Here is a 16,038-nt window from a genome sequence, read left to right as displayed (position 1 = left end):
TCTCTCATTGTATGCTACAGGTACAAAAGAACATTTCACCAAGTAGGTGTGTGTTTGTTTGAGCATGCAGTGTGTGTGAAGTGGCTACATCCTGCAGTCATGGCACTAATTTAAATTAGGGATGGAATCGGGGAGAGAAATCCTTGGTCCTGATGATAGCCAAGGGGAAGAGTGGCATGAAACATTTAGAGCTAGCAAGAAACCCGGGTCATTGCAACCAGGTTATCTTTCTGTGTATCTTCCCTTTTCAATCATACTGACTGGAGGGCAGAATAAAATAGTTTTCCTACCAGGCAGGTATTTTTAACTTACACCAACCCCTCCAACTCCTATTCAGTCATCATTTGATATTTACCATTCAGTGCTCCTGTGTCTTCCACTGGTAGTGACATACTCTGCCCCTACTCTGAAGCAGGCCTCCAAGGATAACCCTGGTGGGTGAGGGTTACACAATGAAAAGGAGCTTCCTTTTCTTACCTGTAGGGAGGTTCAGTACAAAATACGGAGTAGGGGAGGCTAATGTTCTAGAGATAGTCAAGAAGGAGGACGGGCACCTCTGGTACTTTCCTCTCATTTCCCCTTCCCTTTTTTTGGGGGGGGGATAGAGTCCAAGCGGGAGTGACAAAAACATGGACACATTTGGCAGTCCTCAACCTTCTTGAAGCAGTGATTTAGAGACTGGCGAAAGGGGCGGGGCAGGCCTAGCCTAGAATCTTCCTCATCTTGAGCAACAGATAAGAGTACTACCCTTCAACCCATTATCTACCAAATGCCAGTGCAGCAAGAACTAATCACTAGACACTTGTGTAATTTCTAAAGGTTACCCTGTCCCCATCCTCCTAACTTCTGTGCCTTCACCCTATAGCCAGAAAAATGCAGGCAATACAAATCCACTCTCTGGGGAAGCTTTCCTCGCCTTTCATTTGGTGTGTTGCCATATTAAACCAGTAGCATCCAGAGTGGAGACCAGTGACCCTGAACTCACTCATACAACACACAGAATTCAGCTACCATATGTATGCTACACATACACATTCAGTCAATATAAACTTTATCTGATTTTTCTCCTAAAATCATAAAAGTGCATACAATACGGTATAGTAAAACCTTAAAACGGACAAGATGGAAAAAGGTGCCCTCAAGATCTGCTTACATTTGCATAAAATCACAATAAGAAGCATAAACTCAAACATGATGAACTCGACTGCCACAAACATGCCTAAAAGCTGATACTAAGTTACTAACTAGAATTCATGCTACTACAATCTAAAAATCTCAGAGTACTCAGCGCCCATGAAATACACTAGAGAGAAAATGAGACACCATATAACATGTCCTGAGTGATTGTAACAATTGTAGGAATAGAAGCACAGGTCTCATCTGTCTAAAATTCAGGGGGTAACAGTAATGGGTGCATGTACCTATAGCGTAAGCTACTGAATATGGGGCAAATCATGTGAATGTGTAAAGTATCAGGAATGGAAGTATTATCACAAGTACAGGCTTGTAACTCCAGTGCTTTAGTCCAGCACTCCTTAGGGAGTAACAGCTGATGACAAAAGTTCAATCTAAAGTCAGTTAGCAGCCTACGGCGGTAACTGGTCATCACCAAATTCAAATAGGGTTCCATCCCAATAACCGTTTCAACCGTGACAAATTGTTGCATCGTATGTTTACATAAAGCAGATGGCTCTCTCTCGGCTGCCACCCTAGAGAGAAAGGACTCATTGTTGGGGGGTGTGCCTTAGTGATCCCGCTATACCCAGGAATCAACATAATATACAATAGACATGGTATATTGTGGGGGAGAATACTGCAAGTATTGCTACAACAGTGAGTACATTAATCACTTATATTGCTAGAACTTTTAAGCAAATACATTTAATCCATTAGTTGCAACAGCACAATTATGTAAGCAGTGTGTTAATGCCTGAAATGTGAAATAATGACAGCTACATTTAAAACTACATATCATACAAGATACAAATCAAAAACACTTAATAATCAACTGGCTAGATTAAAAAACACTTGTGTATGTTACTATCTTACTCCAGTCTTCCAACTAAGTAAACATCATGTAACCGTGTTACTCATTTCACCAACTGTCCACATGGAAGGTAGTTCATTGGGTACACAACAAGGAGGATACTCCCATCCACTGCCTTTTTTTGTAATGCAAGTCTCCAATATCACTGAATGTCTCATTGACTTATATAGCTGCTCTAAAAAAGGTGTTGACATGTTTCAGCCCTTGTCTCATATGGGCCTCTTCAGGACAGATGAAGAGTGAAGTACCTAATAAGTAAATTATGTGTATGCACATAGTTTAAACATAGTTAAAAATAACTGGGTGCCTCAAACACTACAGCACCGTGTGATTGAAAAAATGAGACTAGTTGCCAAAGAACCACACTAGACACAGCCAATCCAAGAACTAGAACAAAACAGCAAACTCATACATCCAGTCTTGTGCCAACAGTACCATATGAGGCAGGCAGCTATAGTGTCCTGAAACCCGGGGCAACACCTTCCCCTACACCTCGACAACTGTTGGTGAGGGCATGCAGAATATTGTAAATAGTGAACTGCCGTGCACACAAAGTGTGACTACCATAGAAAGTTCAGCACACACTAGGGAATGGAGAATCTCTGGTGGGGTTAACAAGACAGGAGCAGAGACCAACCCATATAATACCAGGATATTAGGCTATGAATCTTCACATTACGTGTAACAGTTGTGAGAAAGCTTTGGCCGGAAGGGACCATGGCACGCGCTGCTGCTATGGTCCTTTTGGGACTCCTCGTTAACCTCCTGCCGTGCTACCACTCATGTTAGCTTACATGAGGGCCAGAGCGGCGCCAAGCTAATTCCACATGCTGCACCGCAAAATAAATCTCCTTGGTGTCTAAAATGTGCACAGCTCACAGACACCGTTGATGAGCGGGCGTAGCTTTGCGAAGGACGGAAAATAATGTAACTGTATCCACTGATTCGTAAGAAAACGTGTCTTCCCCTGAGATGGGCAACCACTTACCCGTATATAAATTAAACAATCTCTTGCAGTGCGAAAAAGATGTCAGACTCTGCCTGCTGCTCACCTGTACCTGAGGCTCGACTGCCGTGTGAGTGTCAGTGAAACAAATGCGGGAAAGAAACGTCCTTGCCCGGTCACATCACTTGTGTGGAGAGGAACACAGTGGCCATCTTGTAAAGGCTGAAACTGTAATATCAACGTCGGAGCAGGCTAATTAAAAAAAAAAAAAAGAATATAGGTCAACCCTGGCAAAAAAGGCTGAGGCTTAACCGAGTTTGGATAGACTGCAGGACCATCCACCGTCAATTGAAATTTTCAAATTGCAACACCGAAAAATGTGATATATTGTGTGAGATACCCATGTACACTGGTGTGTGTATATATGGGGCAGACAATGCAACCAGTAAAGACACGCATACTACAACACAGATCCCAGGATTAGGTGTGCTGTGAGTGGTGCTCTGCTCGTAGAGCACTTCACAAACTTTGTTCATACAGAAGATGATATGTGGTGGTCGGTACTCTTAGTAGCACAAGCCAATAACAGAGGGTCGCCAGTTTCTGCTGTCCTAGACAGTATGGAGGCTAGGGTGATCGAGAGATATGGGGCATCCCTTCAAGGCTCTACCGGTATGGTTGAAATGTGGTCCATAATTTAAGGTCATATGTCCCTTGCCGCAAATATGGGACATTGTCAATACCTGCATATCAGTATAAACCCATGCATAATGTTCTACATGTAGGTTGTGTGTAGCAGATAAATTTATATAATATAAGGGGAGTAGATGCAACCAACAATGGCTTTTATGGTTATGGACTTTGCAATAATATTGTGCTTGAAACAATATTGTTCTTGACACAATTGATACATTTATTTCTCTTTTATCTTTGTGTAATATAAGGGAAACAGATCATTCATAAAGGAGAACCCAGGTTCAGTCACACCCAGGAATGTGGTTCACATTGATACGAGTATAGTATACTATTGTAATTGATTTTAGTTTGCGAAATTTCTTGCACTTTCTGCATGTACGTACCTGCATAATCTTTGATATTTTTTCTAAGTAACTGCCAGCTCCAGCCTAGTCTTGTACAGATTGTACCACTTAACATGATTTATTCTATTTTATTACAAGTCTAAGCCTTTTATTCCCTGTACACTTGAACATTTCACTATGGCTACAGTTTTTTCCCCTTTAAGACACCTCATTAATGTGCGCTTACAGCATTTTGGGCTGGTCCTGCAGTCTTTCGGAACTCATTTATTAGTTTTTGGGGTTAGGCCTCAATGTCAGCTCGGAACTCAGTTATTAGATTTTGGGGTTAGGCCTCAATGTCAGCCTTTTTTTGCCACTGTGGACCTAGTGTCAGTTTATTCTAAATAGCCTTCTCCGAAGTTGATATTAAATTTTCAGTCTTTACAAGATGGCTGCCATGTTCCTCTCCACACGTCATGTGACCGGAAGAGGATGTTTCTTTCCCGCCTTTGTTTTGCACACACTTACACGGCGTTCGAGCCTCTGGTAGAGGCGAGCAGTAGGCAGAGTCGGAGATCTTTTCCACATCACAGGAGATGTTTTGATCCACATACGGGTAAGTGGTTGCCAGTCTCATGGGTAAGACAGCAATGTTCTTGGGAATCCGTGGATAGAATTGCATTCTATTTCGTCCTCCGCACAGCTATGGCTGCTCATCCAACATCAACGTAGTCGGTGAGCTGTGCATTTGTCTGACACCGGGAGATGCATTATACCGTCCAGCAAGTGGAATTTGTTTAGCATCATTTTGGCCCTTATGTAAGCTAACGTGACTGGTAGCCCGGCAATGAGTTAATAAGTCCAAAAGGGTCCATTATAGCAGTCGCGCGCACTGGTGTCCCCTGTGACCAAAGCTTTTTCACAATTGTTCCAGATAATGTGAAGATTAACAGCATCATATCCTGGTATCGTATGGGTTGGGCTCTGCTACTGTCTTGTTATCCCCACCAGAGGTTCTTTATTCCCTAGTGAATGCTAAACTTTCTAGGGAAGTTAAACTTTGGGTGCATTGCAGTTCACTATTTACGATATTGTGCATGCCCTCACAAATTGTTATGGACGTGTAGGGGAAGGTTTTGCCACAAGTTTCAGTACACTATAGCTGCATGCCCGATTTGTTACTGTCAGCATAAGAGTGGCTGTATGAATTTGGTGGCTTTTTCTAGTCCTTGGTTTGGCTCTGTCTGGTCAGGTTCTTCAGCAGCTGGTCTGATTCTTCTTCTTTTTTTTTTCTTTTTTTTATCACACGGTGCTGTAGTGTTTGAGGTACCCCTTTTTTAATTATGGTCAAACTATATGCATATATATGATTTACTTAGTAGGTACTTCACTCTTCCTAAGTCCTGAAGAGGCCCATATTGGACAAGGGCCGAAATGTGCCAACACTTGTTTTTTTTGTTTTGTTGGTTTTTTTTTTCACTGGAGTTCTGTGAAGCAGAGAGACGTTCAGTGATATTTTTGACTCTCATTAAAAAAAACAGTGGATGGGAGTATCCTCCTTGTTGTGTATACCCAATGAACTACCTCCCATGTGGACTGTTGGGGAAATAAGGAACACAACTACTTGATGTTTACTTAGTTGGAAGACTGGAGTAAGGCTGTATCTTACACAAGTGTTTTTTTATCTAGCTAATTGGCTGTTATGTGTTTTTGATTTGCATCGTCCATGATATGTGGTTTTAAATGTTATTGTGTTTTTCACATGCCAGGCACTAACATACTGATTAAGAGGGAATTGCGCTGTTGCAACTAATTAAATGTATTTGCTTAAAGTAATTTCTAGCAATATCTGTGATTAATTAATTTGTTCACTGTTGTAGCAATCCTTGAGGTATTCTTCCCCACAATATATCTTGTCTATTGTATATTACCCTAGAGAGAAAGGACTGCTTCAGCCATACCATGTCCTCTTTCACAATCAGCTCTCGGTCTACAAAGAGTTCAGGGCAACCCAAAGTAGCAAAGTTGTTTTTGTTAAGTGGTAACCAGGGGATTGAAGACCAGTTATCTAGATTAGAGCAATCAAGTACTGTTAGACCTGACAGCCTTAGGGTAGTCACCCCTAACTTTTTGCCTGCCTCCCTCCTCGTTTTTGGATACTGTTTTTGCTGGTTTTTAGACTCTGCGCACTTTACCACTGCTAACCAGTGATAAAGTGTATATGCTCTCTCTCTGTAAACATGGTAACTTTGGATCATACCTGATTGAACTATTTAATCTACTTATAAGTCCCCAGTCATGTGCACTCCAGGTGCCTAGGGCATATAGATTAAATGCTACTAGTGGACCCGCAGCACGGATTGTGCCACCCACTTAAGTAGCCCCTTTTCCTTGTCCCAGGCCTACCATTGCTAGGCCTGTGTGTGCAGTTTCACTGCCACCTCGACTTGGCATTTAAAAGTACTTGCCAAGCCTAGAACTCCCCTTTTTCTGCATATAAGTCACCCTTAATGTGTGCCCTGGGTATCCCCTAGAGCAGGGTGCTGTGTAGGTAAAAGACAGGACATGTACCTGTGTAGTTATATGTCCTGGTAGTGTAAAACTCCTAAATTCGTTTTTGCACTACTGGGAGACCTGCTCCCTTCATAGGCTAACATTGGGGCTGCCCTCATACACTGTTGAAGTGGCAGCTGCTGATCTGAAAGGAGCAGGGAGGTCATATTTAGTATGGCCAGAATGGTAATACAAAATCCTACTGACTGGTGAAGTCGGATTTAATATTACTATTCTAGAAATGCCACTTTTAGAAAGTGAGCATTTCTTTGCACTTAAATCCTTCTGTGCCTTACAATCCACGTCTGGCTAGGTTTAGTTGACAGCTCCTTGTGCATTCACTCAGACACACCCCAAACACAGGGTACTCAGCCTCACTTGCATACATCTGCATTTTGAATGGGTCTTCCTGGGCTGGGAGGGTGGAGGGCCTGCCCTCACACAAAGGACTGCCACACCCCCTACTGGGACCCTGGCAGACAGGATTGAACTGAAAGGGGACCTGGTGCACTTCTTAGCCACTCTTTGAAGTCTCCCCCACTTCAAAGGCACATTTGGGTATAAAACAGGGCCTCTGCCCTACCTCATCAGACACTTGCTGGAGAAGAAACCGGAACCAGAAACTACATCCTGCCAAGAAGAACTGCCTGGCTGCTCAAAGGACTCACCTGTCTGCTTTCTACAAAGGACTGCTGTCTTGCTGTTGCCCTGCTGCCTTGCTGAACTCTTGTCTGGCTGTGAAAGTGCTCTCCAAGGGCTTGGATAGAGCTTGCCTCCTGTTCCTTGAAGTCTCAGGACCAAAAAGACTTCTTCCTTTCACTTGGACGCTCCGTGCGCCGAAACTTTCGACGCACAGCTTGTTTCGCGGCGAGAAAAACGCCGCACACCGACGCTGATCGACGCGACGCCCTCGGGGCGATCGAGACTTCGACGCACAACCTCGCAAGGACAAAGCCGCTCGACTTTCCAGGAGAAATCGACGCGACGCCCACCGTGAGTGCGAAACTTTGACGCACGGCCTCGCAAGGACAACGCCGCCCGACTTCCAAGGAGAAATCGACGCGACGCCTGCCGTGAGACCAAACTTTCGACGCACGGCCTCGCAAGGACAACGCCGCCCGACTTCCAAGGAGAAATCGACGCGACGCCTACCGTGAGATCGAAACTTCGACGCGCAGCCCCGCAGAACGACGCGCAGCCGGAAAACAAGCAGGAGAATCCACGCACAGACCCGGTACATCTGGTAATCCCCGCGATCCACAAAAAGAGACTGTCTGCGCGCCGGAAAACGACGCCCGACTTCCCCGCGTGGAAAAGACCGACGCAAGTCTGTGTGTGCTGAGGAGAAATCGACGCACACACCCCTTTTTCCACGCATCTCTTCTCCTGTGGCCCTCTGAGGAGATTTTCCACCAGAAACCAGGTACTTTGTGCTTGAAAGACACTGTATTGCATTCTAAAGACTTAAGACACTCTATATCACTTCCCTGTGATATTTCTACAATTTTCCATTGCAACTTTATTCTTTTTGACCGACAATTATCCGGATAAATATTATATATTTTTCTAAACACTGTGTGGTGTATTTTTGTGGTGCTATATGGTGGTATTGTATGATTTATTGCACAAATACTTTACACATTGCCTTCTAAGTTAAGCCTGACTGCTCGTGCCAAGCTACCAGAGGGTGGGCACAGGATAATCTTGGATAGTGTGTGACTTACCCTGACTAGAGTGAGGGCTTTTGCTTGGACAGGAAGTAACCTGACTGCCAACCAAAAACCCCATTTCTAACATTGGTGATCAGCGGTGAGGATAGGACTTGTATTTGTGCAGTGACATACAGTAGCTAAGTATTTCACTACATACCCACAGTTGAAGGTCAACTTGGTTTTTATCTCTTTTTGAAAATCCGTTTTTTCCTGACAATTTTCAAAAACTAAATCCTCACTCAACATGTCTCTGACTGGGTCTCAGACAGGGGACTTTGACCTAGTCCAGTTGGATACATACACGGTCAAACAACTAAGAGGATTCTGCAGGGCATTAAGGGTACCCACCCAAGGGGCCTCCAGAAAGGAGGACTTTCAAGTGGCGCTGAGGGCCTGGGCAGAAGCCCATTTAGAGGATGATGAGGAAGAGGAGCCAGAAAATGGCCCCTCAGAAGGATTTCCACTATCTATGGATGGTGTTACCACTGCAATTGTGCACCCTTCCAGACCAGGGAGCAGTGTCTCCATGCAAAGCCTGACCGCAGAGGAAAGGAGAGAAGAAAGGGAGTTCCAATTGCAAATGGCAAAACTGAAAATTGAGGCACAACAGGAGGAGAAGAGGGCAGAAAGAGAAGCCAAACAAGCTGAGGCTGAAAGAGCAGCCAAACAGATTGAAGCTGAAAGAACAGCCAAACAAGTGGAAGCTGAAAGAGCGTTGGCTGAAAAGAAACTATTGTTGGCTCATGAACTGAGTCTCAAGGAGCTGGAGATCAAGGCAAGACAGTCTGAATCCAGCAATAATGGTGGCAGCATACAGACAGGACCTGCTGGAGAAAAGAAGGTTCGTATACCCAAAAATGTGGTGCCCAGTTTTGTGGTGGGAGATGACATAGACAAATGGTTAGCTGCTTATGAAGTTGCACTAAGGGCTCATGAGGTTCCTGAAGGGCAATGGGGGGTAGCTATGTGGGGTTATGTGCCGCCATTGGGGAGGGACACACTTCTCACATTGGATCCACCGGATCAAAACACATACCCACTCCAGAAAGCCACTTTACTTGCCAAGTTTGGGCTGACCCCTGAGGGATACCGTCAGAGGTTCAGGGACAGCACCAAACAAACCACACAAACATGGGTAGATTTCTTTGATTTCTCTAGTAAGGCACTGAATGGATGGGTGCGGGGCAACAAAGTAGCAGATTATAAAGGTTTATATGACTTGATCCTGAGAGAGCATATGCTTAATGTTACTTATACCGATTTGCGCCAGCACCTAGTGGATAGTAAGCTGACTGATCCCAGGAAGCTTGCTGAGGAGGCGGACCTCTGGGTTAGCACCAGAGTGTCCAAAAAGGTACCTGGGGGGGACTCCCACAAAGGTGGTCAGGGTTCCCAACAGAAGAAAGAGGGGGGAGATAAACTTACAGATAAGGAACTCTCTAAAGGCCCCCAAAAGAATTCCCAGGGAGGGGGTGGCAACCCTTCCTTTTCCAAATTTGGGAAGAAACCAGGGACATTTGACAGGTCAGGAAAATCTAGCCCCAAATGCATGGAGTGTTACCAATATGGTCACTACAAAGGCGATCCACAGTGCCCCAAGAGGGCACCGTCCACTACCGGACAGGCGCCTGGGTTGACTAGTGTAGCACTCGGGGGGGAGATGGACCCCACTAGCTTTGGGGAGCAGGTAGAGATTTCCCTAGTGTCCCTGGGAGAAGGAGAAATGATGTCCAAGGTCCACATGCCTAAAAATACTTCCAAGTACCGGCAGTGGGTCCTCATTGATGGGCAGAAGGTGGAGGCTCTGCGTGACACAGGAGCCAGTATGACTACTATCAAGAGTCAGCTGGTGTCCACAGAGCAGATAATCCCGAATACATTCCACCAGGTCATAGTCGCTGACAACCGCGAGAGTCACCTACCGGTGGCTCGGGTTCCCTTTGAGTGGGGGGGGGTCTCTGGTACTCTGAAAGTAGCTGTGAGTCCTGCCATGCCTGTAGATTGTCTGTTAGGCAATGATCTAGAGCATACTGCTTGGAAAGAAGTAGAGCTCAGGTCTCACCTGGAGATGTTAGGGTTACCTGAGTGGGTCTGCATGACCACCCGGTCCATGGCTGACCGAGAGGGAAGTCAAGGGCATCTGGAGCCTGGAACGATGGCCCAGGGAGCTGCCAAGAGGAGGGACGAGGGGCGCGGGAAACCGGCCCCAGAAGTTCCCACAGTGGCTGACGGGGCTCCTGAGGAGGAGACTCCCGAGCCAACTGGGGAAGACATTGCCACCCTAGGTGACTTACCGGAGCTTGCTGGCTGGCAAGTTGAGGGTGGACCCACCAGGGAGGAATTCTGCCAGGCGCAGAAAGAGTGTCCCACTCTAGAAGGGTTGAGGAAACAAGCCTTAAACCAGGCAGCAGGTGACGCCTCTGGCAATCACCACCTATATTGGGAGAATGATCTCCTCTACAGTGAGCCTAGGGTTCCGGTCTTTGGGGCAGCACGTGTGCTGGTGGTCCCCCAATGTTACCGAGCCTTCCTACTGGGTCTGGCTCACGACATTCCCCTGGCAGGACATTTGGGACAAGACAAGACCTTCAACAGGCTTGTCAACCACTTTCATTGGCCCAAAATGAGGACACACTCAGACAAATTCTGCAGGGCTTGTCCTACCTGCCAGGCTAGTGGTAAAGCAGGAAAGAGGGTTAAAATCCCCCTGATTCCACTTCCTGTCGTTGGCACCCCCTTTGAAAGGGTGGGCGTCGACATTGTTGGCCCCTTGGACCCCAAAACTGCCTTAGGCAACAGGTTTATCCTGGTTTTGGTGGACCATGCCACCCGGTACCCAGAGGCAATCCCTCTGAGGACCGTAACTGCATCGGTGGTAGCCAGAACCCTGATGGGGATATTTACCCGTGTGGGATTCCCCAAGGAGATAGTGTCTGACAGAGGCACTAACTTCATGTCCGCGTACATGAAGCATCTGTGGGATGCGTGTGGTGTAACCTACAAGTTCACCACACCCTATCACCCCCAGTCTAATGGGCTTGTGGAGAGATTCAACAAGACCCTGAAAGGCATGATTGGTGGCCTCCCTGAGGCCATGAGGCGTAAATGGGACGTCCTCTTACCATGCCTTCTCTTTGCTTACAGAGAGGTCCCCCAGAGGGGGGTAGGGTTCAGTCCCTTTGAGCTTCTCTATGGGTACCCCGTCAGGGGACCCTTAAGCATTGTCAAGGAGGGATTGGAGAACGCTCCAAAGACACCCCCTCAGGACGTGGTCAGCTACATGTTGGCCCTCCGCAATCAGATGACCCGCTTCTGGAAAGAGGCCCAAAGTAACCTGGAGGCCAGTCAAGAGGTGATGAAACAATGGTATGACCAGAAGGCCACTCTGGTAGAGTTTCAACCTGGAGACAAAGTGTGGGTAATGGAGCCAGTAGAGCCCAGAGCTCTCCAGGACCGCTGGTCTGGCCCATTTGAAATAAAGGAGCGGAAAGGGGAGGCCACTTACCTAGTGGACCTCCAAACCCCTAGGAACCCCCTAAGGGTGCTCCACGTGAACCGACTAAAAGCTCATTTTGAGAGGTCGGAGATCAACATGCTTCTGGTCACAGATGAAGGAATGGAAGAGGAGAGTGAACCTCTCCCTGACCTCCTCTCTGCCCAAGAAGGTGATGGGTCCGTAAGCGGGGTCATTCTGTCTGACTCCCTGACTCTAAACCAGAAAGGAGACTGCTATGAGCTGTTGGAGCAGTTCTCCCCCCTCTTCTCCCTTACTCCGGGACTGACCCACCTCTGTGTTCATGATATTGACACCGGTGACAGTCTCCCTGTGAAAAACAAAATTTACAGGTTGTCAGATAAGGTGAAGGCCAGCATCAAGGAGGAGGTCTCCAAGATGTTGACGCTAGGGGTTATTGAGAAGTCCAGTAGTCCCTGGGCCAGCCCAGTGGTGTTGGTCCCCAAGGCTACTGCCCCAGGCACGAAGCCAGAACTCCGGTTCTGCGTGGACTACCGGGGTCTCAACTCAGTCACACGGACTGATGCTCACCCCATCCCCCGAGCTGATGAGCTCGTGGACAGGCTAGGCGCTGCCAAGTTCCTGAGTACGTTTGATCTTACTTCAGGGTACTGGCAGATCGCCCTGACTGAGGGGGCTAAGGAAAGGTCCGCCTTTTCCACCCCTGACGGCCATTACCAGTTCCGGGTGATGCCGTTTGGATTGAAAAATGCCCCCGCTACCTTCCAACGGTTGGTTAACGGGGTCCTGGCTGGCAAGGATGCCTTCTGTGCAGCCTACCTGGATGACATAGCTGTCTACAGTTCCAGCTGGGAGGAACACCTGCTCCACCTCAAGGAGGTGCTTCAGGCCCTGCAACAGGCAGGCCTGACCATCAAGGCTAGTAAGTGCCAGATTGGGCAGGGTTCCGTGGTGTACTTGGGACACCTAGTAGGTGGTGGCAAGGTGCAGCCACTCCAGGCCAAGATCGAAACTATCAAGGCCTGGCAACCACCTCGAACCCAGACTGAGGTGAGGGCCTTTTTAGGCCTCACCGGCTACTACCGCAGGTTTGTCAAGGGCTATGGTACCATTGTGTCCCCCTTGACACAACTCACGTCCAAGAAGCAACCTAGGTTGGTGAATTGGACAGAGGCTTGTCAGAAAGCCTTTGACGCCCTAAAGGAAGCCATGTGCACGGCCCCCATGCTCAAGGCCCCTGACTACTCCCAGGAATTTATCGTGCAGACAGACGCTTCAGAGCATGGCATAGGGGCAGTCCTAGCACAGCTAAATGAGGAGGGCCAAGATCAACCGGTAGTCTTTATTAGCAGAAGGCTATTACCACGGGAACAGAGGTGGAGTGCTATTGAAAGAGAAGCTTTTGCTGTGGTCTGGGCACTGAAGAAGCTGAGGCCCTACCTGTTTGGGACTCACTTCCTAGTTCAGACAGACCACAGGCCCCTCAGATGGCTCATGCAGATGAGGGGTGAGAATCCAAAACTTCTGAGGTGGTCCATTTCCCTACAGGGGATGGACTTTACGGTGGAACATCGCCCAGGGGTTGACCACGCCAATGCTGATGGTCTCTCCAGGTACTTCCGCCTTAGCGATGAGAGCTCCCAGGAGGTCGGGTAGCTCTCCCCACTTTCAGCTGGGGGGGACACATGTTAGACCTGACAGCCTTAGGGTAGTCACCCCTAATAGAGTCAGAGATATAACCCAGACCCAATTCCTCATGGACAATCTCACTAGGGGTTCTTTGAGGAACCTTTTAAAAGACCTCCTAAAAAATATTCTCAGCTACCTGTAAAGGCACTATAGATGCATACTCCCAGATGCTGCAGCCAAAATTAGCCACTGAAATGGCTTTGGCCTTGTAGATTTTAAATAATGTCTCCACATGATTTTGGCTTAAGATTCTAGAAAACAAGCTGCCATTAATTGACCTTTAAAACAACATTACCTTTTTTGCAACAGAAGTTGTCATGTAAAATGGGAATCTAGAAACATCCCCATATTAGAAAAATGTTCACACCTTTGCTAATGACATTGCCCTAAATCACAGATTTTCTTGTACTGGTGTTTCCTGGGGTCAATCACCATGATACGGGACCAATAGTTGGTTGACAGATCAATATCATTCATAAAGGTGACAAACCGGTCTAGAAGATGCTGTAGTCCCACAGCTGTACAAGCTATTAGGATGGCATCATCCCCATATAAGAGAGCTGGCAGTGGGCGTCCGTCCACCCTCAGTACATCCAACCCTTGAGTGGATAGGTCTGACTCAAAACTGTTGATATAAAGAATGAAGAGAAAGGAGGCCAGTATACATCCCTGGCAAACTCCCCTCGTCAAACTAAAAGGCTGGGTATGTGTGGATTTGCACAGGACTCGTGGATGCAGAGAGTCCCTCATGAAGATAGCGCAAAAAGGTGATCAGCACGGGGTCTGCCCCCCCCCCCCCCCCCACATGGACCCCAATGCGGCCCAGAGATTAGCCCTGTTGACCTTGTCAAAGGACGAGCCGAGGTCCATGAAGGCCAGGTGAACTACCCCAGCCTTCGTCCTTGTATACTTGGAAGTCAACATTACGCGTTTCAAATTCCCCTCGCTCTGCCCTAAATCCACATTTAATCTGATAGCACATTGTTATCTTTAGCCCATATAGTTAGACCGCCCAAAAGGGCCCACCCAATGATTTTAATCTCACTATTCACCAAAGAGATAGGACAATGGCAAGCAGAGTCTGTTCTCAATTCCTTTTTGAAAATGGGCATGATAACAGATTGGCGCCAGCTGGGGGGAAGCGAGCTACAAGGGGCTGGGCCACTATAGGGGCCCAAAGGTCAGCCTCTCATTTAAATAAATCCTCTGAAACCCCATCTAAGCCTGGGGCCTTACTATCAGGAAGTGTTCATGCCAGACCTGAGGAGTGATTGTGAGGGCCTGTAGTGACACCTGCTCTGCGAAGAACGGGTGATGGTTCATGACTTTTCAGAATGCTGCACTGTCCTGAGAATCACAGGCCTCCAATAAATGTTCCCAAAACTCCTTTGTAGATTCTTCTTTCTCACTTTACACTCCAAACAATAAGAAGCCCTAGTCACCAAACAAATAAAAGGCTGCCTTTACAGTGCAACCATAAGCACCCTATGAGCTTGTGAACAAGCCTTCTTGAACCACTTTACAGAGGCTGATGGATATGTGGCAGAGGTTAAGGTAAGAGCAGACTTAATGCACCTTGTAAGATTTGAAAAGCTTGCCAAGATGTTCAGGTCAGAGGCTCTATCATCAAGGCAGATATTGAAAAAGGATTGGCAGAAGGGATAGTAAATAAGAATTAAAATCAGATGGGAACTACCTTAGCCCAGTTTTAACCTTCGTCCTTGGACTTTAATATTAACTGCTTTATGATAAAGGCTATCCTTCTGGACTAGATTCTGAGACCAGCTGAAAATTGCCCTAAGAGGATTATTATCACTCTGAGTGTGCCATCTCACATCAAACCCAACTAAAGAAGGGAATAGACAGGTTGATACACAAACATAATCAATTATCAAACTAGACCCTTTCCCCATACAATTTGGGATTTGTGTTGTGCAAGTAACATCCTCCTTGCTAAATAAATTCACAAGGTTGTGTTCAGTGATAAAGCTATTAAGCATGTCCTTCAGTTGTGAGTGTTTGAGATGCAACTGGTCCATACCAGGAGGAACATTTTCATTATCTTCATACAAAAAACAATTTGGGCAAGGGTGCAAATTAACATCCCCCATCAGCATCACTAAAATAGGGAGAATGTGTTAAATATTCGTCCAAACACTTGCCCAATTCATGGATCACATCATGCTCCTACCTAGCTGAAATTTAAATACATAAGTTCACCACCCAGACCCTGAGTGAGTTAGAATGAATCAGAAGAGTACCTAAAATATGTGGAGAGTGACTGGTGAGCCACTTGATTTTACAGCTAAGACTCTGATTAATAAAAGTAGCTAATTCTCCTTTAGGTCTACCATGAAAGAAGAGAGTAGCAGGCAAAATAAAGCTGGCAAAACCATCAAGCAGAAGAGTATTTCCAACCTGCCAAGTCTCCTGTAGGCAAAGAATATCACAAAAGGTGAGTGTGAAAAGACACTTCTCACAGCTAATATGCCCTTAGCACCAGCAATATTCCAACTTAAAACCTTAAGGCTGCCAGGGGAACTTAGCTGATGAGGTATCCTAAAGTTATCCAGCCCTGAGCTTAATCAATCAGAGAT

The 16,038-nt window shown here is 46.6% G+C and overlaps 1 protein-coding gene across 9 annotated transcripts in view; it reads left to right on the top strand.

Moving 5' to 3' along the window:
* HMOX2 (heme oxygenase 2) overlaps nucleotides 1-16,038 on the top strand; it is an 815,387-nt gene that overhangs the window by 90,117 nt on the left and 709,232 nt on the right. For 3 of the 9 annotated variants that reach the window (XM_069210684.1, XM_069210686.1, XM_069210691.1), the window contains exon 3: nucleotides 15,787-15,896. The exons of the other annotated variants lie outside the window; for them this stretch is intronic. The gene's annotated coding sequence lies outside the window, so the exon portion shown is untranslated. The remainder of the gene's footprint in view (nucleotides 1-15,786; nucleotides 15,897-16,038) is intronic. 9 annotated transcript variants of the gene reach the window in all.

Source organism: Pleurodeles waltl, chromosome 10 (genome assembly GCF_031143425.1).
Source record: "Pleurodeles waltl isolate 20211129_DDA chromosome 10, aPleWal1.hap1.20221129, whole genome shotgun sequence".
In the NCBI taxonomy this organism is placed as follows: Eukaryota; Metazoa; Chordata; class Amphibia; order Caudata; family Salamandridae; genus Pleurodeles; species Pleurodeles waltl.
The sequence above is the reverse complement of the archived record's forward strand: the minus strand, read 5'-3'. Positions and strand labels throughout refer to the sequence as shown.